The following is a 26,888-nucleotide window of genomic DNA, read 5'->3' as shown; positions in this document are numbered from 1 at the left end:
CGTGATCTGTTTATTCACTTCCCAGACTAAGTGAAGGACCAGAAGGCTTTTTAACATCTTGAACACACTGTTTATATTCTTGCAAATATGTAACACTCATTTTTTTTATTTTTCTGCATTCAATTCCAGGCCAGAAGCCTCACTCAAAAATCTTTATAAGACATGATTCTTATCCAGCTTTGGTAAGGTCACATGCTTCTGTTTAGGAGTCTGTTTGCAAGGATGTGCAGATCTAGCAAGTGCCAGCTTAATTGGCTCAGAGGTCTAAATGAATAGTGTGTATGTCAAGTCCTTGATTTCATTTATTTCTCTAGGAAATATTTTAATGACCACTTGATTTTTCTGAGTTTTGTCCCAAAGCTGCATATTAACTTTTGAATTTTTATTTTATTTTATTATTTATTTATTTATTATTTATTTATTTTTATTGATAGGCAGAGTGGACAGTGAGAGAGACAGAGAGAAAGGTCTTCCTTCCGTTGGTTCACCCCCCAGATGGCTGCCAGGAGCCAAGTGCTTCCTCCTGGTCTCCCATGCGGGTGCAGGGCCCAAGCACTTGGGTCATCCTCCACTGCCTTCCCAGGCCGCAGCAGAGAGCTGGACTGGAAAAGGAGCAACCAGGACAGAATCCGGCGCCCCAACCTGGACTAGAACCCGGTGTGCCAGTGCCGCAGGCAGAGGATTAGCCTAGTGAGCCATGGCGCCGGCCTTGAATTTTAGTTGATTGAAGAAACTGAAGATGAAAAACAATATTATTTTCAAACCTATCATATTTCAACATTTCCAGGTTCTCCATAATCCTTCTTTTTAAATTTTATTTTAAAAATTTATTTATTTATTTGAAAGAGTTATAGAGAGGCAGAGAGAGAGAAAGGTCTTCCATCTACTGGTTCACTCCCCAAATGGCCACAACAACAAGAGCTGGGTTGATCTGAAGCCAGGAGCCAGGAGCTTCTTCTGAGTCTCCCATATGGGTGCAGGGGCCCAAGAACTTGGGCCATCTTCCACTGCTTTCCTGGCCATAGCAGGGAGCTAGATTGGAAGTGGAGCAGCTGGGACTGGAACCGGGACCCATATGGAATGCTGGCACTGCAGGTGGTGGCTTTGCCACCCATGCCACAGTGCCGGCCCCCATAATCATTCTTTTTTTTTTTTTTTTTTTTTTTTTTACAGGCAGAGTGGACAGTGAGAGAGAGAGACAGAGAGAGAAAGGTCTTCCTTTTGCCGTTGGTTCAACCTCCAGTGGCTGCCGCGACCATCCGAAGGCAGGAGCCAGGAGCCAGGTGCTTCTCCTGGTCTCCCATGGGGTGCAGGGCCCAAGCACTTGGGCCATCCTCCACTGCACTCCCTGGCCACAGCAGAGAGCTGGCCTGGAAGAGGGGCAACCGGGACAGAATCCGGTGCCCCGACCGGGACTAGAACCCGGTGTGCCGGCGCCGCAAGGTGGAGGATTAGCCTATTGAGCCGTGGCGCCGACCTCCCCATAATCATTCTTAATTCTTTTTGTAAACCAGGCTGTGTTTTTTATTTCCCCCTAAAGCACTGTTAATAGTTTTCTCTACTCCTGATGCACAGTCTCAAAGCCCCTATCATGCATTTTAGGTTTTCCTGATGGCAGCATTATACTTGTGGTTATCAGTATCCTTATCTTTTATCTTTTGACTCAATAATAGAAACAACTCACTCAAAATCTCAGAGACATGCATAACAGTAAGCATTTATTGTTTTTCAAAGTATATAGTGTTTATTGTGAATATTTATTTCATTTTATTTGAAAGGCAAACAGGGAGAGGCGGAGATCACTCATCTGCTGATTCACTCCCCAAATACCTGCAATAGCCAATGCTGGGAATCAAGAACACAAAACAGGTCCCACATGCATGACAGGAACGCATTTGCTTGAACCTTCACCACTTCTTGGCAAGAAGCTAGAGTAAGGAGCCAGAGTCAGGAATCAAGCCTTGGCACTCCAACATGTGACATAGGCATCTCAACCACTGGACTAAACACCCACTCCCTGAGATACGCTTAAAGAGCTCTCTCTCTTTCTCTCTCTTAAGATTTATTTTATTTATTTGAAAGACAGAGTTACAGAGAGAGGGAGATCCAGAGAAATAGGTCTTCCATTCCCAGACGATTCACTTCCCAAATGACTGCAATGGCCAGAGCAGAGCTGATCCAAAGCCAGGAGTCAGGAGCCTCTTCCAGGTCTCCTTTACAGGTGCAATGGCCCAAGGAATTGGACCATCTTCCACTACTTTGCCAGGCAGAAAGCTGGATCAGAAGAGGAGCAGCTGAGACTCGAACCAATGCCCATCTGGGATGCTGGCACTGCAGGCTGGGGCTTTAACCGACTGTGCCACAGCACCGGCCCCAAAGCTCTCTTTTAATGTCACATGAGATGACTAATTAATTAATTCATATGATAAGGAGTAGGGATATATAGTGGCATAAGTATAGGGATCAAAATGTAAGCAATCACAATAGTATCACTAAATTTATGGTAATTTTATATTAATCACCACATGCCAATTTTAATCTAGTTCACTAAGAAATTACAAACTACCTTGTTAATAATAAATAATCTTTAAAAAATGTAAAACAAGCCTCAAATATATGAAACTGTTATAATAAGAAATTTCATAAAGTGTATCAGTTTACCCATGAAAATATACTTACTTACATAAAGCCTTTAATCTTGGAACACTCGTTTTAACTCATATTGTTCTTAATACATATATACAAAAATAATAAACTCAAGGTCATTGATTCCTACAAGGAGACAGACATAACACAGATTTTAAAACATGTTTACTCTCTTAGCTTGGAACCAGTCTCCTTCTTGGGCACTTTTTTTCTGGAAGGTCAGTGAAGTCACAGATTGTCTTATTTTTGCTAACAGTAACTTTACCATTCATATTTTTAATAATCATTTACTTATCCTTGTTTAATTATCTTCTTTGTCTTCTGCCATTTACCTGCAAGGATTCTTTTCATTGTCCCTTGGAGGCAAAGTCATGGCAAAACATCTTTATTTCCTCCACCTTTCTGTAGCATTTGAATGAAGGACTTGTGTCTTTGAGGTTGGTAAACAGAGAAGATATGATCTGAAAGACATTTTAACTCAGGTTTCTTCATTACCTTAGGTGTGTTTTCCTCTTTGTCTTTTCCAAAGTGCTAATAGATATTATGCAGGGAAATAGAGCATCAGGGAATAGGGAATGCCTAATAATCCACAGATTAGTAAATACTTGTCCTAAGCCACCAGAAACCCTGTTGAATTAAAATGCTGACAGGAAGAATAAAGCTTTGTCTGCATAAGGTGATAAGTAAGTTTTACCTCAAGTTCTTATATTTTAAAAATGTATTTGAGGGAAAGAAGGATGGAGGGAGAGCTCACATCTTTTTGGTCACTTCCCAAATGCCCAAGAGTGGGAAATTCAATCCAAGTTTCTCAAATGAGTGTCAAGGCCCCATGTTTTTGAGGCATCATCTGCTGCATCACAGCATTTGCATTGACTAGAAACTGGAATTGGGAACAGAGCAGGGACTTGAACCCACAGACTATGACAGAGTATCCAGGCATCCAAGTGACATCTTAACCACCATGTCATTCACTCAAGTTCAATTCAGTGGAGAATGTGTCAGTACAAAGGTACTGAGATTCACTGGGTTAGAAATATAAGAACCACAGAGTACCCACATTAATTATGAAATCACTGTGAAAGCTGTTACTGAAGGATCATCAAAAGCCAGACAGGGGAATTTCAACCTCGCATTTCAAAATAATAACTGCAAACAATACACATTCTGCTTTCTAGGTAGGTTCTAGTAAATAGATGATGGCCAAGTCTCCTGTGCAAAAACTATGGAAATTTGTGCAAATTTAAAAATTTTTTCAAAGGAATGAGATAGATATTTCAAAGGAAGAAATATGAAACATGGATAAATAAGAATTTCAGTGAGGGGATAATTTTTCTGGAGTAAGCTGAAATCTAGAGTCTTTTAGACACTCATAAACATTTGCTGTTTCTGGCAGAGGTTGGGGATGAGGTTGAGTGAGATAAAGCGGACAGAGTCTGCCTGAAGAAAGAGAAGCCAGAAAGCTTTTAGTAGACATACAGTCCTGGATTAACAAAGGGAAAAGCCTTAAACGTGTCCAGTTCTCTCCACAACATATTTTTTTGAGCTCTGAGACTATGCAGCAGTCTGAGGAATGAGGAAAACAGTTCTGAAATGGCATCTGTGCTGCTTGAGAAGGAAAGCCCTGCCGAGGGGAAGTGTCTGGACTCAAGCACAGGCTGGATTGGTGTCCAGATCTTTACCAGATGTTGATCTTTCACGAGAAGGAGAAAGTAAAGCTTGCCTAGGAAATTCTGAGGTGTCGAGCTTCCAGTTTTATTTTAAAATCTTCAAAGCTATCCTTCTTTTATTTCATTAGCAAATGTATCATATAAATATTTCAAATGATAATGGGCTTTTTTTTCATATATTTCCAAAGAATTACTTTCAGCTCTCATATGCAGAGAAAGAGCACATGGATTGCTAAAGTAGTCACCTTAGTCCTAGCTGGAGGCCATTAGAAAGGCACATAAAACACAAACACAAAATCTCTGCTTTATGGGAAGACAGAGCTGTTTTCACCTCTTACTATTCAATTGGCTTAGAAAGTTCTTTCCTCTAATTCAGGATGCCTCAGTAATGTTTATTCTTGAAATTTTTAGCTTACTTAACCTCAAAGAAACTGTGGCTGGTCAGATTATTGGAGATAGCCTCACATTCAATTCCAGCCTTTATGCTCTGTTTCCTTCTAATAGCTTAGAACAATATGTAGGCAATCTATATTTTCTAGATTCATTTTCTCTCATTAATTTGCTTCTGTAGAATATTAGTTTCATGAAGTTAGGGACCATTTTTATGCCTTTTCACCTTTGCATGTTTCTAGAACCCCTAGCACATGCCAGGTACAAAATAATCACTGAATGAATACCAGTTGAGTTAAACTGAATGAATCCATTCAATACTATAAAATACATGTTGTGGAAATAGCATTTCCACTTTATTTTTGCAATGCATATGATCTTCACACTTGTTCAGGTTACCGGTATTATTCTGTCCGTAAAATAAAACTTACTATCTCAAATACTATATATTAAACAACCTCTGATATGTTATTAAGATATGCTCATAGAAATAAATGGACTTCCCCCTTTTACTGTGGCTTAATAACTACAATTCAATTGATCATTGTATTGTAGTCTTATTAAATAAGCAAGCACATTTAATGTATTGTTATCTAAACAACTTTTGAGATTTGATGATTGTTTATAGCCCTTGTTTCTTCTGTTGAGGAACAGTATTTTTTCCTTCATACTATTTGTTGAACTCTTTTACTTAGTGTAGGGTTAACTTTATGGCCATTAAGTAAACCAGAAGTAGATCTTGGTAAAAATTCAGAGTGGAAATGGGAAATGGATGAGGAAGGGTTGGACTGTGGGTAGGAGCGAAAGTAGAGTGGGAAGTTATCACTATGTTCCTAAATCTGTATATATGAAATACATGAAACTTGTATAATTAAAATAAAACTTAAAAAAATGTAAATATTTTCCTTGAACCTCAATTTGTCATTCAATAGGAGGTAATAGTGTTTGGAATTCCAGATTGCTATTCGTGAATTGATTTCTTTTTATAGCTATCCCTTTGATAAAACACATCAGTGTTAAGCTTCAGTAGGCTGAGAAATTTAACATAATTAGTTCTCATTAATGTCAGAATTTAGCATTTTCCTTATAATAAGGGCAGATCCATTCAAACAAGATTCTTACAGAACCCAAATATCTGTCACACAATGATTGTCCTTTCTGCACCATTAATTTCTAGTCAACTAACTGAATGTTAATAGAACAGTAGTACATTAAAATTAAAGACCAGAAGTTTACATATGTGTTATAAATTTAACAGTTATCATGAAATAATACATACAAAAATAAAATTGATCCACTATAGACTTTTAACTATACTTTTTAAACAGTATCATTTTATTTCTGATATTTGAAATCTATAGTCAATTTAATCATTGGGAAATAAGCAAGAAAATAAAAGTTAATTGATAATCACTAACAAATCTAAAATCCAGGGGAAATAATCATTATCATATATATGAGTTCATTTCTTTCATGGCTTTGCTATTGGCATGTCCAAGGATGACTGAACTAAATCACTCCATTGGTAGTACTACAAACATTTGTTGAAAAAGAAACCTCTAGAAAAATAGAAAGTTCTGTACAAAGGTAGGTTGGGAGGGATCAGGCATTGAATTAGAAGTTAAGATGTTTATGTTGCCCACTGGAATGCCAAGTTTTTATTCCAGACTCTGGTTCCTGAGTCCAGCTTCCTGCCAGTGCAGAGCCATGGAGGCAGCTGGTGATAGCTCAAGTAATTACCATATGGGAGACCTGGATTGCATTCCTGTTTCCCAGCTTTGACCCCGCCCAATCCTGGCTATTGTGGGCATTTGGGTAGTGAGCCTGCACAAAGGACAACTCTATGTCTCTTGCCTCTCAAACGAATAAATAAATTTTAAAAGGCAGTTTAGGGCAATGGAATTGTGATTTTGATATTAAAAATAGAATTCAGGCTTGTAAAATATTTAATGCAAATATTCTTTTTTCAGAATATAGTTTTAAAAATCTAATTGTTTTTAAAGATTGCACATTATATTTTATATACTGTGTATTATATTTGCTATGTAAATTTAAAATTGCCATGAAGTAAAATTTTTTAAAGTACATAATTCACTATGGATATCTGGCAACTTGACTGTAATAAGAAATCTATAACTATATAAACCAGATTCCTTTTGTATTAAGAAGGCACACCAAAGCATAACTGGAATAGATATTTTATACAGAAATAAATATACCAGTGTTAACTGAAACTACATATGTATAGTAGAACAATCATAGCATGATAGAGTAGAGGATTTGATAATATTTGCCAGGAGAAAGGAGGTTATCGGTTATGATGGTTAGCTTCATGGCTTGTATGCTATTAGTCATTGGTGGAAATTTGAAACCAATTGAATTTTTTGACTTGAATGTTGTTTTCACTTTGGACAGATTGAATCTTTACCTCTAAGACAATGAAATAAAATTGAATACAGTTAGGGCATGCTCATAGAATCTTATTCTGTTAGGCAAGTTTTCTCCCCATTTACCATGTGTTACTTTGAGTGTCTTCACTTAATTGTGTTACCCGTATGTCTCCTGAAGGAAAAACAAGAATAGATAAGCTTGGGACATCGTTCTGATAAAATCAAAATATATACACCTGATTTGGGAATGTAATATACTTCAGAATGATCCTTAAATTATCTGGGGGCAACGCTGTGGTACAGTGGGTTAGCACCCTGGCCTGAAGTGCCGGTATCCCATGGGGCGCCAGTTCGAGTCCCGGCTGCTCCACTTCCGATCCAGCTCCCTGCTATGGCCTGGGAAAACAGTAGAAGATGGCCCAAGTCTTGGGCCCCTGCACCCATGTGGAAGACTTGGAAGAAGCTCCTGGCTCTTGGCTTCGGATCAGTGCAGTTCTGGCCGTTGTGGCCAGTTGGGAAGTGAACCATTGGATGGAAGACCTCTCTCTCTCTCTCTGTCTCTCCTCTCTTTGTGTAACTCTGACTTTCAAATACATAAATAAATCTTTAAAAAAAATCAAATTATTTGTAGAGAAGGGCTGGGATTTACTTTGTATTACATATATTTTAAAAAATTCAGCACATTGAGGTTTGACATTGCTGTAACAAAGTGCATTAAAACAACAGAAATGTGTTGGTTCATAATTGTGGGAATTAGCAACCTAAAATAAAGCTGTAAGCATAGGTGATTCCTTCTGCGGACTGTTGAGAAAGAATCTCTCCTAGCTTCTTTCACGGAGTCCACTGGAAGTCTTTGGTATCCCCTGATGCGTGTAACATAGCCAGACCTCTGTTCATTTTCATGTGGCATTCTACTTGTGTGTGTGTTTGTGTCTTTGTCCAGGTTTCCTCTTTTGATAAGGATATGAGGCAAAAAGGATTATGGCTCACCCTAATGACCTCATCTTAAGTATTTACATTTGCAAAAATATCACTTCCAAATAAGGTTATAATCTGAATTACTGGGAGTTAGGACTTCAGCATACTAATTTGAAGGACACAAAATTTAACTCATAGTAATTACAAAAAAATCACAGGAATTTCAATTTTTTAAAAAAGATTTTATTTGAGAGGTAGAGTTATAGAGAGAGAAAGAGACAGAGAGAAAGGGCTTCCATCTGCTGGTTGACATCCCAAATGGCCACAATAGCCAGAGCTGGGCTGATCTGAGGTCTGGAGTCAGGAGCTTCCTCTGGGTCTCCAAGCACTCAAGCTATCTTCTTTTGCTTTTCCAGGCCATTAGCAGAGAGCTGGATCCAAGAAGAGAGCTGGGACATGAACCAGTGCCCATGTGGGATGCCAGCGCCACAGGCAGAGGCTCAGCCTAGTATGCCACAGCATGGGCCCAGAGTGTCGATTCTTTAAAAACATTTTTGACTGTCTTCTCTAGTTTCTGTACTCATTTGGTTTCAATAATAAACTGTTATTTGAGAGAGAAAGAGAGAGAGAGAGAGAGAGGGAGGGACATTAAAATTCAGAAGACTAGGAAGTGTAAATTACATTAAAGAAAATGCTACTTTTTTTCCCCCTTAGGTAAACTGTTACCTTTCATTTCTGTCAGAAGCAAGTCCTGTGTGCCAGGTCCTGGGATTCTGGGGCTCTTTTTTTTTTTTTTTTTTCCTCTCTCTCTCTCTCTCTCTCTCTTGAAACTCTGCTTCCTGACTTTTCCATTTACTGCTCTGTTGGCCTTGGAGAAACCCTTAGTTTTTGACTACTTCACTGTTTATTCTGGATGGAACTTGCAGATTAGGAAAACATTTCTGTATCATTGTCTATTTCTAATCTATCTTCATATTTCTGTATAAGGAAATGTTTATAGAGATTTTTTCTGGACTTAAGCCATTTTTCAGAAGTGTTACTATTTTTAAAAATTGTGAATTTGAATAATCCTGATTACAGTGCCTTTCCATTTGGCTTAATCTCCAATGTAGCAAAAATTGCTTTATGACATATGCTTGGGACTCCATTTTCCTATTCAGCAGTTTTCCTATTAATGCCCCCTGCCCCAGGATCCACTTTTCTATAAGGTTAGAGAAAAAGCAAGATAAATATCTGCATTCATATGACTCTTTAAAAAACCCTGTGACTTTCTGTTTAAATCAATCTGTATGCACAAATGGTTTCTTCTTTAAAAATACCTTAAAATATATGGCTAATCTATTCTCTGTTTCAGAAAATAAATGTCTTTGCATACAACCGTAGACTTTCTTCCAGGCTGACTCAAAGTGTTACTTTATATCTTGGAAGGTCTATTGAAAGAATTGTAAGAATATTTTATACTAGGGAGTAAAAATCATACCTAACATATAATATTCTAGTATCAGAAGTGTGAAGTAGCCTATCAGATCCCTGCTGATGGATGGTAAGAAACTGTCCAAGAGAATTATTTGAATTACAACATGAAGTGATACAGATAGTTAACAATGAGTATTTTCATTATAAAAGTGGTACGGTACAAATACTATTTAATGTGAATGCTTCAAATATTTCTGAAAGCAGTTACTAAATCATTGATGGAACCACTTGGCTCATAAAGGAATAAAATTCTATTAGGTTTGTGGGAAAATTCACTTAGCTGTGTATATAAATTATTCAAATATAAGTCAAAATGGGTTTTATGCTATATCCCATTGTGCTTTATACTGTCTATTTCTCTTTTGTTTGCAATTTTGAAAATCATTATTAAATGATGTGATGACTTGATAAAAGTAATGCAACTTTATGTTGTTTATATTTTAAGAATGAACATCTTAGACTTTTATATTGTTTATAATTTTAAGAAATGAACATCTTTATTTTTACTTATATATTTTTATTTTTTATATTTATTTTATATTGTTTATAAATATTTTAAGAAATGAACATCTTAGATTTGTTGTAAACTGCTAATTTGTGGCTAATTTAGCATCTCTTTGCCTCAGTTTCTTCATTATGGGAATAATAGGATTATGATGAAAAGTAATGACTTAATATTTGTAAATCAGTTAATATTTGTATTATGTGCATGTTTTCTACCTAGAAGTACTTTAAGATTTTCTTGTAAAGTCAATGCCTCACTATTTAATAATTCTGAAAATTTATATTAATATTCTCAGTTACATGACTTCCATCAAGTCATATTGTTTCAATATGTGTTTTAAAAAGAAGGTAACCTGTTAAAGTGAAATGAACACTATGAGAAACTGTGACTTGATCAGCCCTCACCCTGACTGCTGATGAGCAACTTAATATGTTATCCCTCTTAGTATTTCTTTTGTTTGTTCTACTTAATACTTTTGGTTGAATACTGTAATCAATACACAATTCTTCTTAAGTGCTGAAACTTAACTGAAAAGTGATCACTGTTAAATATAAGAGTGGGAATAAGAGAGGGAAGAGATGTGCAATTCGGGACATGCTCAAGCTGACTTACCTCAAACGGTAGAGTTAGAAACATACCAGCGGATTCCAATTCAATCCCATCAAGGTGGCATGTACCAATGCCATCTCACTAGTCCCAGTGATCAATTTCTGTTCACAATTGATCATAATGATAGGACTAAGAGCCAAAGGGATCACATAAACAAGAATAGTGTCTGCAAATACTAGCTGATAGAATCAAAAAGGGAGAGAATGATCCAACATGGGAAGTGAGATACACAGCACACCCATAGAATGGCAGATGTCCTAAACAGCCCTCTGGCCTCAGAATCAGCCCTAAAGGCATGCAGATCCAGCTGAAAAGCCCATGAGAGTATTTCAGGCATGGAAAGCCAAAACACTCTGGGAAAAAAAAAAAAAAAAAAAAAAAAAAAAAAAAAAAAAAAAACCTAAATGAAAAATGAAAGATCTCTGCGAGTGAGATCCCAGTGGAAAGAACAGGTCATCAAAGAAGGAGGTACCTTTTTCTGAAGGGAGGAGAGGACTTCCACTTTGACCATGGCCTTGTCTAAATATGATCAGAGTCAGTGAACTCAGGGGGCTTCCATAGCCTTGGCAGCTCATGACAAGAGCCTAGGGTGATTACTGAGGCCATAAACAAGAGTGTCAATTTGTTAAGTCAACAACAGCAGTCACTGTGCACTTCCTCCTCATGTAGGATCTTTGTCCTTAGTGTGCTGTACATTGAGATTTAATGCTATAACTAGTACTCAAACAGTATTTTTCACTTTATGTTTCTGTGTGGGAGCAAACCGTTGAAATCTTTACTTAATGTATGCTAAACTGATCTTCTGTATATAAAGAGAATCGAAAATGAATCATGATGTGAATGGAAGGGGAGAGGGAGTGGGAAAGGGGAGGGTTGCGGATGGGAGGGACGTTATGGGGGGGAAGCCATTGTAATCCGTAAGCTATACTTTGGAAATTTATATTCATTAAATAAAAGTTAAAAAAAGAAGGTAATCAAAACATAAATTATATCTTAATTAATCAGTTATTCCCAGTGCCCATCAAAGAAACAAATACATAATGGGCAACCATTTCTCACTTGATTTGCAAGAGGACCTGAAAATAAATTATCCAAGAAGGGTAAAATTGTGGACTGAGAACAACCAGACACATGATGGGACAGTCCCTATAGTCCCTGATTTGACTTCCCAGGATACTTTTTTTTTATCTTTCACTGATATTTAAAGCAGTAATGGTAAAAGCATCATCTTTTTCATTATATTATACAGCTATTCATGCAGCCAAAAATAATTTACCATCCTCCAACATGGATGTTTTCAAACACAGTGCATGAACAGAAAGTCTGAGGCAAATTAAGCCCAACAAGCGACTTTGTGATTGAAATAAAAATTTATTACTCTTGATTACCAAGAAAGGCATGTCAAGCCATTGAGGGTAATACAGGGAAGCAAAGAGGTTGGACACAAAGCAGACACACAGGGGAGAATTTATAGTCAGAGCCTTTATCCATAGGCTTCCATAGGAACCAGATAGGTGAGGCATGGTAAGCAGGTTTACAACAAAGTGATGTCAGGTTCTGGAGCATAGAAGCTACACCTGGTTATTGAGTACCTGGCTCTGGGGTGATTAGGGAAGTTATATTCTGACTGAGAGTGTAAATGCCCAGTAAAGAAGGTAGTTGGGAATTTGGACTTTGGTTGGTTGATGTATTGGATAAGTCTTCTCCCCAGTCCCAAGAAAAGACTGGTGAGGAAAGGGGAAGGAGTTATGAAGGTTTTCGAAGGTCAAGCCATAGTTTTACAGCCGTCTTGTCATGTTGTTCAGAACAAGGTATGTCTGGCACCTGCAGGTAGGGCAGATATTAAAGCATCAAGTTTACAGAAGAACGTTAACAAGAGTCACACAAGAATATTAGTATCTCATCTATTGTAATTACATTCATATAAAAATATTCTGTAATTTATCTTCAATTAAGTTGTAAAGTTAACTATCACTACTCCTTGCATAAAATATGAACACAAGTGCTGAAGGTAACGCCTTATAAAACTTGTCACAAAGCGTAGTTTAAATACCTTCCATTACCAGCTTCATGTCTCTTTTTCCTCAACATGGACTTTTTCCTGTAGTTATCCTTAACTGTCTGTGTTGTTCAGACTTAACATTCCCAAAGATGGGAGTCTCAAAAGTTCTGACACTGTCGAGATGGGGAGTTTTTCATTTACATTTATGCCATTTTACTGATATAATAGTGGGTATCCTAGAGGACCTTTCTGATTTAAATATAGTTCTTCCTGCCCCTTCCTAGTTATTTATTAATATTTTGCTATGTGGCAATGATGAATTGCTATATGAATACCTAAAATACAAGATTGTACTAGGTGCTAATTAAAAGAACTGGTCAAGACAAAATCAGTTCCTTATATTTCTGTTGGCTCTAAACATAGAAAGTATAAAATGAATGAAGTCCTTTTGGCTTGGAACTATATTCATGAAATTACAGCTTTACATGCTGACTCTCCTGTGGAAAACAGATTAGAAGGCAGCCTGAAAATAATGACGCAGAGACACACATGCACTTTTGTTTATGAAGATATTCAATACTTAAAGATTTCCCTTACTCACATATTCCACAGTTCAATTTTCAGTAACTGTTTTATCAAGACACAGAAGTACGGAGATACTGATGGAAATGAAAGGATCAGATGATGAGCCTGTCTGTCATCGTTGTTAGATTGTAATGTCATGTGCTTGCGTTTTGGTTATTTGAATGGGAAGAAAGGAATTCAAGCCTCCAATAAGGAGGTGTAAAAAAGTGACAGAATACACTTTTTTTAATGATTTTATTACTTTATTTGAGAGGTAGAGTTATAGGCAGTGAGAGGGAGAGACAGAGAGAAAGGTCTTCCTTCTGTTGGTTCACTCCCCAAATGGTCGCAACGGCCGGGGCTGTGCCAATCTGAGACCAGGAGCCAGGCACTTCTTCCAGGTCTCCCACATAGGTGCAGAGGCCCAAAGACTTGGGCCATCTTCTGCTGCTATCCCAGGCCTTGCAGAGAGCTGGATTGGGAGTGGAGCAGCCTGGGCTAGAACCGGTGCCCATATAGGATGCCGTCACCTGCTGTGCCACAATGCTGGCCCCCAGCATACACTTTTTACCCCTAAAAATCTCACAGTAGCAAGTACTTTAGTATAGCAAGTTTCTTCTATTAGGAGAACATTGATAGGTTTTATTAATAATTGTAGTTTTCTGAACATTTTTTTCACTTCTATTTCTAAGTGACCCATTTCAGTAATTGTCAGGCTAGACTGATAGGCATGATTTAGAAAATAGCAATCATGAAGAAATTTTAACTTTGGAGACCAGTGGACACTGGATAAAAGTCACCATCAGCATAATAAATATAATAGTAATTATGTAATTATTAACAATAGCTACCATGCATTAAAATGGAATTCTATGAAACAGATATGCTTATTATTTCATCTTTATTGCAAACTATTATTTTGAGTACTTTCACAAGAGATGACTTGAAAGGTATTGAAATTGGAAAGCATAAAAAGAGGTATTAGCTACTTTTATTTATTTTTAGAAATTAATGGTAGCTTCAGTGTCTGCACTGGTGAAAAAGATTCTGGTGCACTAGTGAGCATCCCACTTGCTGACTGAAAGGAGTGGGATTTTCATTTGCAGACAGATAAACTGACCATCAGGTTGTAGGATGGAGATATAGAAATTTTTGCTAGAAAGAATCTCTGCCTAATTTGGCTTCTGAGAACTTGTAATATATAATCATACAGAGAGAAATTTCTTTTGGCCTATTAAGATAGAACTTTCTAGGAAGCTCAATCAGCAAGTTGTCCTTTTACAATTCCCCTAGCCTCCATGCTTTATATTCTACATCTCGATCAGTAAGCTATTAATAATATGTCCCTTTATTCTTTTCATTTTTCTTTATCCATCTACATTTAAGGCTTATTGTTATTTTTCTCTTTTCTACTCTAAACTTTTGAATGATGTAGTATTGGTGATCCTAACTGACAAGTCAAACAACCAACCAATCAACCAACAAGTGAACATTTTTTTTTTGCTTCTCAAACACTAGGAGTAATTGAGATTTGAACACATCAAGTTTTATAAGGTATGTTAATGTCCTACCAACTTTGTGAATTTGAATCATCCCATAGCAGCAAGAAAAGTAAAGAAAAGCAGGAATTCTGAGATTCATATTAGAAAAGATACACAATGCTTTGCTATAATTGCCTTGGATACACTGATCTGGTCATTCTTAGCCTAATGTCTCTACATATGGTTCCCAGTTAATGCATAGGAGAAGAAAAAAAAAGGAATGAAAACAAGGTCAAAAGAGAAAACAAAAAATAATATATACACCTGTGCATCATGAAGTGTTGAGTTAATCCCCATGACTTTTGAGACCCTCTCATTTTCCCAAACAAAAGTAGTGTTCATATTCTATACTTAACAGAACATGAAGGCAACAAATATGAATGTATCATAGAATTAAATCAAGCTGTAAGCTTCTAAAATTATTTTTAACTTCAAACATTCTGCCATATAAGAGCCATGAAGAAAAGCTTAGTGCTTTGAAGATGGTTTGAAAGTTAAATATTGTTATGTGTACCACAAAATTAAAGGACATTATTACTTGCTTCCCATCGTGCCTCACATTAAAATACATCAATCACAGAATCACAGAATTGTTAGAAAGATTACATATAGTTAGCTGAAGAATGACCACTCAAAAAAATATGTCCTAATTTTTTGGAGAGCTGTGGGGTTTATATTGAAAAAAAAAAAGTCTTCATAGCTGTGACTAAGGATCTTGTGATGGAAAGGTTATCCACGTGGTCCCTAAATAAAATCATAATCATAAGTCTTCTCATAATAGGAAGACATGGGGAGATTTAACTTACAGAGAGGAGAAAAATGTTAATATGGAGCTGAAAGATTTAAGATGCTGTCCTTGAAGACTGGAGTGATGTGAATACATCCCAGGGAATACAAACAGTGACCAGAAGGTGGGAGGAGGTGACTGGTTCTTCTATAGAGTTTCATCCAAAGGGGTGACCTAATGTTATCTTTAATTTCATCTCATGGTACTAAGCATGAAGCAAAGTATGCTTCAAGGTTGTAGGTTATTCACATCAAAACAAATAATTCCAGAAAAGGGCATAGGATCAAGAACACAGATGAAAAGATCTACACAGCAATGGATACAATTCACTTCTTTGCAAAGGAGGAATGGGAGAAAGGAGAATAGACAAAATCATTAAGATAGAGAGGTGTTCCTCTGGAATCATCCTGTCTAGTTTGAAACCTTATTTCTAAAACTGATTTGCTTATTTCTTGAATATTATCAAAACATATAAACTAATGTCTATATTATAGAGTTACTAAAATAACAAATGTGAGATTATAATAGCTGATTTACAGTAAGTTCTCACTAAGTATTGGTAGTAGTCATTAATATTTTGAATAAAGATGAATGAGTTTAATGATTAAACTCATTTTTCTTAATAAAATAGGAAATCAAAACCAGTTTGGGGTTTACAAGCATAAGGCAACTAGGTAAAGTTTTATAGATGAGAAAAACTGCTTTGTATGACATCTTAGTGGATACAAAATAGGTAGTATGGGTAGTTCCAGAAATTTAATTCTAATTCAGTTTGAGGAAATTAGGAAATGGGTCACATATAAAGCATTGCTAATTAGGACTTAAAAAAGTAATTAAGTAAACTTAGTTAAGCAAGAAGCAATACATATACTTGTCTCTAAATTTTTGATCCAGGAATAATAGCCTACACATTGACACATATAGGACAGATAGTAAATATTTTGGGCTTTGTGGGTCTTATAGTCTCTGTTGAAATTACTCAGTTTTGGCATTATGATATGAAGGCAATCATAGAGAATACCTAGATGAACGAGGGGGTAGCTTCCAAAAACACTATTTTTAAACACAGAAGGCAAGGTAGATTTCTTAATCCCTATTTTAGATGGTGTATGACTTTGGGAAGTTTCCTATTTTAGCCAATTTCAATGAAAAGAGAATATACAGAAAAAGACATCTTCTTGTAGAGGAATATCTTTCTTGGAGGTCAGGTCATACATCAGAAAAACTGGGAAGCTATAAAAGTAATATTCTGCAACCGTCCTGGACTTACTGAATCAGAAATCCAGGGTTTCATTTAGAATTTCTTAGGTTTCATAGCTCTGGTGCAGCCTGTCTAGCATCAAACTAAGAACTGACTGAAAGAAAGACTGTAAAAATACTTAAGAGACTAGCCCAGTGAGCACTGAAGACTCAACAAAGCAATTATGTTTATACAGTGGAAAATAGACTTGAAAAAAAATATCAGAGACTGCTGAGAATACAAAGTTCACCTAATGAATATGATGGGGGACCAAGAGTAATAAAAAGCAAGAATGATAGATGCTTCTACTCAGTCAAGCCTGGAAAGTTAAAAAAAAAAAAAAAGGTTTTTTGAATGTTTTAACATAGGCTTCATAGGATTGTCTTCTTTCTCTTATGGTTATTCTTGAGTACAGTGTAAGTACTTGAGTAAGCATTTGAGTCATAATTCAGATACAGATTTCAAGTTCTCAGAACTTTTCTGATCTAATTGAATAGAAATACTGTTTTTTTTTTTCCACACAGAATCGCATTGCTTCCCTATCACATAGATTTATTTTGCAATTATACTTAAAGGTGCAATTTAATATCATCCTTGACAATGATCACCCATTGTATGATGGACATTCATTATGATGATTATCACATAGTTAGAATTACTGGTTTTCCATGTGTCTCTTTCATCAAACTATGGGTTTGATGAAGTGAGATACTTCATTTTATTCATCATGCTATCCCTAGAATTTCAATGAGCATTGATACATAGTTGATACATAGTACAAATATGGAGTGAATTGTAGAGTAGTTACAAATTTTGATATGGATAGATTCATTGTATCTGTTTACAATAATAAGTGATACTAGGGAGCAAGCATTTGATCTAGCAGTTAGTCACTGCTTAGGATGCCTAAATCCCATTTTGGAATATGTGGATTTGAACCCTAGTTCCACTCTTAAATCCAGCTTCCTGCTTTGCACACCCTGGGAGACGTGAGGTGATGGCTGAGGTACTTGGGTCCCTGCCACCTCTGTGGGTGACCTCAATTGGGTTCCATATCCCTACTTCAGTTCTCTGGCCAGAACCGTTGCAGAATCATAAAGGATTGAACTTGTACAGGGGAGCTTTGTCTGTCTCTGTCTCTATTTCTCAAGTTAATAAAAAAAAAATCACATAATAAAGAAGAAAAACTAGAGAATTATGAAGTGAAGATGAGGTAAGGATATAATAAACACAATTTTAACATTGTGGAATTGAGAGCATGGATCTGCACACACTTGAGTCCATATTCCATTAAATCTAAGGAAAAAAGCAAGAATTGGATATTATTAGAAGTAAAGTAAATGCACAATAACTTCACCCAAAAGAGAAGGAAACTCAAGTAAATGCTGAGTACCAGTCTGCCAACACACCTAAGTAATGAGTGGTTTCCATGATTACATTTCATCATCACTGTGCCTCTCATGCTGAAGATAAACTTGCTCAATACACTTGACTATACCTGCTTTGTGAATCTATAATTGGGTGTGATTACTGAGTAGGGAGTAGGATGAAATATTGATACTGCTACAATATGTGTTAGTGAGGAGCATATTGTGCTAAGCTGAAGAAACTAGTTACAGAAGGCCACATATTATATGAAAACTGAAAGTAGATTAGTGGCTGCCAAGGGCAGGAGGCAATCAAAATGTTCAAAATTAAATGGAGGTGATGGTTGTGTCACTATATGAACACTTAAAAAAATTGATTTAGGCAATTTAAAGTCATTAATTTTGTAGTATGTAAATTATATTTTAATGAATACAAAAATAAGAAATAGTTTGGTATATAATAGAAAAATAGTTAAAAATCAGGGCTCCTTTAGAAAATAAATAGCTTGCAGCATTCAAAATTCTATGTTTTCATATTAGTTTATTACTATATCATCAATTTTGAGAAATTTTTACAAATATAGACTATGTCAAAGAAAAAACATTAAAGGCTATATTCACAATACATTAATAAACAGCTATTAGCAATTTATACTACTTGCTCCAAGTTTTTTAATAAATAAGAAACAAAATATTTCACATAAGCATAAATGCTTCTTCAACCAGTAGGCTGTGTCTATATTCCTATTTTGTTGGGAACCAGAAAATTTGAAATATTTTTTTAAATTATTTATTTATTTGAAAGTCAGAGTTACACAGAGAGGAAAGGCAGAGAGGTCTTCCATCTGATGGTTCAAACACAATTAGCTACAATGCTGGAGCTGCATTGATCTGAAGAAAGGAGCCAGGAGGTTTTTCTGGGTCTCCCATGTGGGTGCAGGGGCCCAAGGACTTGGGTCATCCTCCACTGCTTTCACAGGCCACAGCAGAGAGCTGGATTGGAAGAGGAGCAGCTGGGTCTCGAACCGGCATCCACATGGGATGCCGGCACTTAAGGCCAGGGTGTTAACCCGCTGCACCACAGTGCTGGCCCGAAAATTTGAAATATTTTAAAAATCATATTCTTATTTGATTCTTTAATCTTTATTTTCTAACATTCTTTTGGGCCTCAGAAAATACAAATAAACCACCAATTATTAATATTGATGTTTTCAAACTGCAAGTTAAGGTGCATGTATTGCAAAGGATAAAAATAAAATGCTCATTTAAAGAACGTGAAGATTAATAAAACATTGCTATCAATCTATGTTGAAAGGCAGTGACAGCCATACTTTGTCACTGCAATTGGTTAAGGAAAAAAGCTTAAAATTTTCAGTAGAATAATGTGAATGAGAAATGACAACTGACACTATTGTGAATATGAAAAATATTCAATTTTTCCTTTTCTTCAATCTATCCAAATGATACAATGGAGTGAAAATAGAGAAAGGAAGGATTGTAGAAAAAAAATAGAACAAGGAGTTAGCAGGATAATATAAACCAAAATTAATAATAATGTCTTAATAGGCAATAATTTCAAAACAGAAGAAGGAACTATAATTTAATTTTATAAAATTCAAATTCTTTTTAGTTTTGAGCTCTTATTTTTCCAAGCTGATGAGAAATGTTTTCTCTGTCATTTATAATGATCTCTTACCCTGTTCGTGGGAGTCAATGAAAGCTTTGGGATATTAGTAAGAATGAACCAACTCATGGTCCAAATATATCTCTTAAAAAACCTGTATTTTTATAAAATGCAAATTACATATTTTGAATGTCTTCCTTACTACAGAATCTCAGCATTTCAGGGTTACTGTGCCACACTGTCATCAAAGTTTAGAAATACAATTCAGAGAACTGATTCACAAGCAGAGGCCTTTTGAAGCCATCATCACAATCAACATGACCATCAGATCCACATCCTATCTGAGGTCTCTGTTTCAAATGGAGTCAAGGAAAGCTTTGCAAGATAGCCTGTGGACCTGTCTAGTTATATAGCATTTGCCATTTCTCTTTGAGTTCTTTCTCCTACTGATGTCGTGAGAATCCATCTCATCCCTATCACTGTAGAGTTCTTTTGCAATGACTTGGCACTACTGAGAAGCAGGCTTCTTTCTGTTTCTTTCACACTCTTTCATCAGTCTTTCTATCCCACATGCTGGTTTGCTACATTGTTATATATTGTTAGCCGTCGCAAAACACACCGAACACCGAACACCGGAGTAATGGAAAGGGTTCATTGGAGAACACCCAACAGCCGGAGTGAAGGGGCGGCGAAGGAAAAAGAGAGAAAGAGAGTATAAGAGAGATCGCTTCTCAGCCTTTTGGCTAAGATCAAGTTAGATCAGAGAGTATATATATAGAGAGAGACAGAGGAGAGTAGATAGAGAGACGAGCCAAGAGCGAGGAGAAAGCGCAGGAGAGAAGAGCCAAGAGAGAAGAACCAAGAGAGCACATGTTCAGAACAGGCCCTTTTAAAGCTTTGCCGGAGGGCGGGCAGGGAAGCAGGAGCAGCGAATCCCATTAGGATGGGGGTGGAGCCTGGCTCAGGTAGCTGGGCCATGCGGCCACCTGGCTACAACTGTGCCAGTTTCCTAACATACATAGCCTCCTTTCTTCCTTAAACCTAGATTGGATATCCTTCTTCCGGTTCAGGCCTTTCTAGGCCTGTTGCTTGTGTCAGAAAAAATGACAGTTAGATGGATGTAGACATTAATACAGATAAAAATGTTCTAATTTAATATATAATTTACTATATAGATATTTAATATAATATGTAAATACATTAAATTTCATATATAATTTACTGTCTAATATATAATATGACACTAGTTAAATAATTGATCAATGACTAAAAATAGTCTCTGTTAAACTAAGGTATGTGAATGAAAACATTTCAGATACATAATGAGCTAGTGTCAGTTTTTATTAATAATGAGATTTAAAATTTTTTTTTATTTGAAAGGCAGAGTTATAGAGAGGCAGAGGCAGAGAGAGAGAGAGGAAGTGAGGTTTTTCCATCCACTGATTCACTCCCCAAAAATGGCCATAACAATTGGAGCTGTGTTGATCCAAAGCCAGGAGCCAGGAGCTTCTTCTGGGTCTCCCATGAGGGTACAAGGGCCTAAGGACTTGGGCCATCTTCTACTGCTTTCCCAGGCCATAGCAGAGAGCTGGATTGGAAATAGAGCAGCTGGGACTTGAACCGGCGCCCATATGGGATGCCAGCACTGCAGACAGTGACTTTACCTGCTATGCCACAGCACTAGCCTCTAGTAATGAGCTTTTAAGAACACTTAAGCAATTGAGATGCCTAAAAACTATACAAAAGGCATGTTTAATGGAGAATTTTTGTTTCTAAAGAACTAAAACTCTTTCAGTATTCATAATTAGGTTTTAGCATTCAAGGATTTTGAGCTTGAGTTGTGTTCAATACAGAGTGTTGTATTAAAAAAGCATTAAAAAAGCAAACATTAAAGATAATCAAAATAATTTTAAAGACCATTTCTTGAATTCGTTCTTTCAGTTAACTTGAAATTTAATAGATTTTTTAAAAAGCCAATTTCAGTGTTGAAGGAAGTTTGTTTTATTGATTTTGTAAAGGATTAATTAAGGAAGCAAAAATTTTTGTATGAAAATTGTGATGATGATTTTGATAGGTTATTAACATATTTCCTTAAATAGATTATCAAGCCATTTTTTAAAGGTTTATTTTTTATTTATTTGAAATGCAGAATTACAGAGAGAGGAGAAGAGACAGAGAGATCCTCCATCCACTAGTTCACACCCCAGTTGTCCAGCAACAGCCAAGCTGGGCCAGGCTGCAGCCAGGAGCCTGGAGCTTCTTTCAGATCTCCCACATGAAGCTCTTGGGCCATCACCCACTGCTTTCCCAAGTGCACTAGCTGGGAGCTGGATTGGAAGTGCAGCAGCTAGGTCCCAAACCTGCACCCATATGAGATGTGGATTCACAGGCAGACAGGCTAAACCTGCTATGACACAGCCCCTGCCACCTCAAACTATAGTTATTAAAAGCCAGATTTATTCCATTTAAAAATATTTTTGGTTTATGTTCAAAGAAGTAGCGAAAAAGAATCACTTTTATAAACAATATTTATAAACCTGGACAAAGTTACGCATTAATTTTCTTGAACTTTTCAAAACTGAGATTCTATGCAATTGAGTAGCTTGAATTGGGCAAGATAGCCACCCGCAACAAGAAACAGACCCTCTTATTTGCTTCCATGGAATTGATAAGAAATATAGGTAACATTTTGTACAAACTGCTTAGGACCAAGTGTGGGCAAAATGTGGGCAGCCACAGGCAGTCGCCCCTTTTGTTTACACTTAAACATATGGATGGAGACATCAGGGCACAGACAAAAGGCTAAGGAGGTTCCAGGAAGAGGCAGGAAGAACCCTATCTCACTGTTAAACTTCTCACAAGAGATGATGTAGATAATCAGTCACACCTGAAACCTGCATTTATCACCTAGGTGTTTTATTATACCCTTGTAATCAATGATTGATAACATTTTATGATCTGTTAAGTGGAAGAACCTTGTAAGGAACTCTTTGTAACTCCAAAAGTCTTTTAGATATGTAAATCTTTTGTGTGTCTTCTTGTATACAACTGGTCATGTTTAAATACTACTGGACTTGTTGAATAAATGAGCCTTGATCAGGATTTGTCTTGGCTCCATTCTTTGCTTCCTTGTGCCCCGCATTCCCACTCTCTGTTTCAGGAAACCTGGTTCATTGGGCTGCAGGCAGGCACAGACCAAGTTTGGGCAAAATGTGTGTGGAAAGTCCCAAGGGGCTGCAGACCAGAAGGGTACACAGCCTTTTGCAGATTTTCACTCCTTGAACTCAACCAGGACATCACAGAAAAGATCAGAAAGAAGTGAGGAAAGCTCTCCCCTGGTACTGGCTGGGAAAATGGAACAGTGCTTCCTCCTGAAACTTTGCACAGACCCCATGACCTCTCTCCTTCAGAATAAAACACTTAATCTGCAGACAGAGAACAAAATAAAAGCTGCTTCTTTAAGGCACTGATACTCTGTAGATCTTGGGCAGGAATAAATTATCCCAATTGTAAATAGTGTCTCCCAGAAATATAAAGGGAGTAAACAATTCCCAACTCATTCCACACAGCAGAAATATTCAATATAAAACAGATACATCCATTAAAAGACATCAATATGCCTTATGAGGATAGACATAAAAATCCTCAACAGAATTTCAGCATATCAAATCAGTAATATATTCAAGAGATAATAAATCACCACCATGGAAAGTTCATCCTAAGAACACACAACTGGCCCAATATTTTTCAAAATGTAATTTATCATGTTAAAAAGAAAAATGCTGTAGGATTGGCTGAATTGATACAGAATTGCATTTGACATAATTAAACACACCTTCATATTAAACATTCTTAGTAAATAATGATTACGGGGGAATGACCTAACCTTAATAAAGAACATTCTTTCTCCCTAATGTCAGGAAAAGATATAGATGTCCATTTTTATTACTGGTATTCAACATTGTAGTGAAAGTTCACACCAGAACAATGTGACAAAAACTGAAATATTGGGGCTGGCTCAGTGGCATAGCGGGTTAAGCTGCTTCCTGCAGCGCTGGCATCCCTCATGAGCGCCAGTTTGAGACCTGGCTGCTCCACTTCCGATCCAGCTCTCTGCTACAGCCTGGGAAAGCAGTAGAAGATGGCCCAAGTCCTTGGGCCCCTACATCCGCGTGGGAGACTAGAAGAAGTTCCTGGCTCCTGACTTTGGATCAGTGCAGCTCCAGCCATTGAGGCCAACTAGGGAGTGAACCAGCGGATGGAAGACTTTCTCTCTCTCTCTCTGTCTGTCTCTCTCTCTCTGCCTCTCCTTCTTTCTCTGTGTAACTCTGACTTTCAAATAAACAAATAAATCTTTAAAAAAAAACAAAAAACTAAAATGCACACAAATTGGAAAAAATAAAAAAATAAAATTAATCCATACACAGGAGACTGTTTATTATAGAGAAAATATCAAAGAATCAATAAAAGCTAATGCTTATGAATGAGCAACACATTTATAAATATACAAGATCAAAATATAAATAAAAATATAGTCACATACTATTAGAAAGTAATAGTATGGGGGTGGTTGTCGTGGCGTAGCAAGTTAGCTGCCACTTCGTATATCTTCATTCCACATAAGACTGAGGGTTTGATATCTGACGCCTCTGCTGCAGCCCCAGCTTCCTGCTAAAGCTTCCGGGACAGTAGCAGATGACTACCCAAGTACTTGGGTGCCTGCTACCCATGTGGGAAACCCAGATGGAGTTCCAAGTTCCTGGTTTCAGACTGGCCCAACCCTGGCTGTTGCAGGCATTTGGGGAATGAACCAGCAGATGGTTCATCTCTCCCTCTCCCTCTCTTCCTCCCTCTGCCTCTCTCCCTCTCTGTCACTATGCTTTTAAAATAAATATACCTTTTAAAAATAAAAATACAGCAGACTCATAGAATGACAGATGTCCTAAACAGCACTCTGGCCTCAGAATCAGCCCTTAAGGCATTTATTTGGACTGGCTGAAGAGCCCATGAGAGTATTTTAGGCATGGAAAGCCAAGACCCTCTGGTAAAACAAAAACAAACAAACAAAAAAAAAACAAAAACAAAACCCTAAATGAAAGATCTCTGCGAGAGATCCCAGTGGAAAGAACGGGGCCATCAAAGAAGGAGGTACCTTTCTCTGGTGTGAACTTTGACTATGGCCTTGTCGAAATAATATCAAAGTCGGTGAGCTCAGGGGGCTTCCATGGCCTTGGCAACTCATGACTAGAGCCTGGGGAGATTGCTGATGCCTTAAACAAGAGTGTCAATTTGTTAAGTCAACAACAGGAGTCACTGTGTACTTACTCCTCATGTAGGATCTCTGTCCTTAATGTGTAGTTCAGTGTGAATTAATGCTATGACTAGTGCTCAAACAATATTTTTTCACTTTGTATTCTGTGTGGGGGCAAACTGATGAAATCTTTACTAAATATATACTAAATCTATCTTCTGTATATAAAGATAATTGAAAATGAATCTTGATGTGAATGGAATGGGAGAGGGAGCAGGATATGGGAGGGTTGTGGGTGGGAGGGAAGTTATGGGGGGTAAAATCCATTGTAATCCATAAACTGTACTTTGGAAATTTATATCTACTAAATAAAAGTTAAAAAAATACAGTAGTAGTATATTTTAATATCTAGACTGTCTAGACCCCACCAACCATGAATCTTATTTTTAAGCATTTATTACATTCTTTTAAAATGTTTTTCTATAGGAAATTCATTAATACTTGTTCCATAAAAACAACAAAATTAGATTCTTAACAGTTATATTGGGCTCTCATTAAGTGTAAACTACATCAATAAAATTAGGTGTTTTCATTGAGATTATAATGCTGATTTTGATAGTTTCTTATCACATTTCTTTACATTTTGTTTAAATTCTATCAATATGGACAGATAGATGATGTACAGGTAGAAAAGCAGATTATGTTGGCATTATTACATCTTTATTATGCTGAGTAAACATATACATGAAAAGTTGGCTTTCCATTTATTCCTTTACACTCCTGAGATTTCAGTAGTGTTTTCTTTATTAGAGGTGTTGCACATTAAAAAAATTTAGTTCTCTGGCTTTATATATTTTTATTATTATTTAAATTATTATCTCTTCCATTAAATCTTCTCACTGTGAATATGAAAGAAATAGGATTGGACAGAGGAAGCAGCTGAACATGACACAGGCCAGACAAAGCCCTAGCCTTCTTGTTAAGGAGCTTTGAGCAAGGATTGCCTTGATGATCTCAGGCAAGGTGTTTCTCTAATCCGAGACAGGTGTGCAAATGCTGAGAGCTGGAGGTGATCTCATGAGTTCACTACCCACAGTAGGAAAGAGTAAGGGAAAGATATAAAGAAAAGGGAGACTAACTGATTACTATTATCCTTCAAAGTCTCTAAGAACTCATGTGAAATAATTATTTTTGATGGATTAGGAATATTATACACTGTGATTAGATGAAAAAAGAAAATGATTTTTGTGCATGTGAATTAGATTCATAATGTTTACAGCAACATAGAGTATTTGTGCACCAGGAAGTCATTTTTTGAAAGTAAGGAAGAGGTTGGAGATTACATATGATGAACTTGAGGAAAAACAGAAGAATGCAAACTTGGAGAGAAAGCTCTTGTTTGTGTGGCCCAGGCAGATTTTTCTTATGGCCTGGTATAACATACCTTGTCCACTTACTATATATCTCCCAGCAACTATATTTATTTACTGTTCATTTGTGACTGTTTTGATTTTATTTCATTTTCTTTCTCTTAGATTGGCCATAAGGACACAGACTGGGCCTGACTTTAGACTTCTCAACAGAAACCTTACAGAGCTAAGGGAGCTGGATGTACTTAGTATGGGCTTTACCAACCCAGCATTGAGTCCCAACACACAATTCATTGGCTCTTTGCTGCCTGATTAAGCCTGGAGGAGGGTGATGAAGGCATGCGTCTGTCCATCCAGACTGATATCAGGTAGAGTTACACGTGGGGCCCATAGTCACTTGGCCCTATGAACTCCAAGGAATATATTTCAGGCCTGCTTGAGGCCAGCTACACACCCAGAACAAGTCCATCCTGTGGGTTTGTAGGCAAGTTTAGAGGCTCCATCAGGTGCTGAGTCTCACAGTAGTGGGCCACGTTCTGAA

This window comes from Oryctolagus cuniculus, chromosome 11 (genome assembly GCF_964237555.1).
Source record: "Oryctolagus cuniculus chromosome 11, mOryCun1.1, whole genome shotgun sequence".
In the NCBI taxonomy this organism is placed as follows: domain Eukaryota; kingdom Metazoa; phylum Chordata; class Mammalia; order Lagomorpha; family Leporidae; genus Oryctolagus; species Oryctolagus cuniculus.
This window is presented reverse-complemented; position numbering follows the sequence as displayed.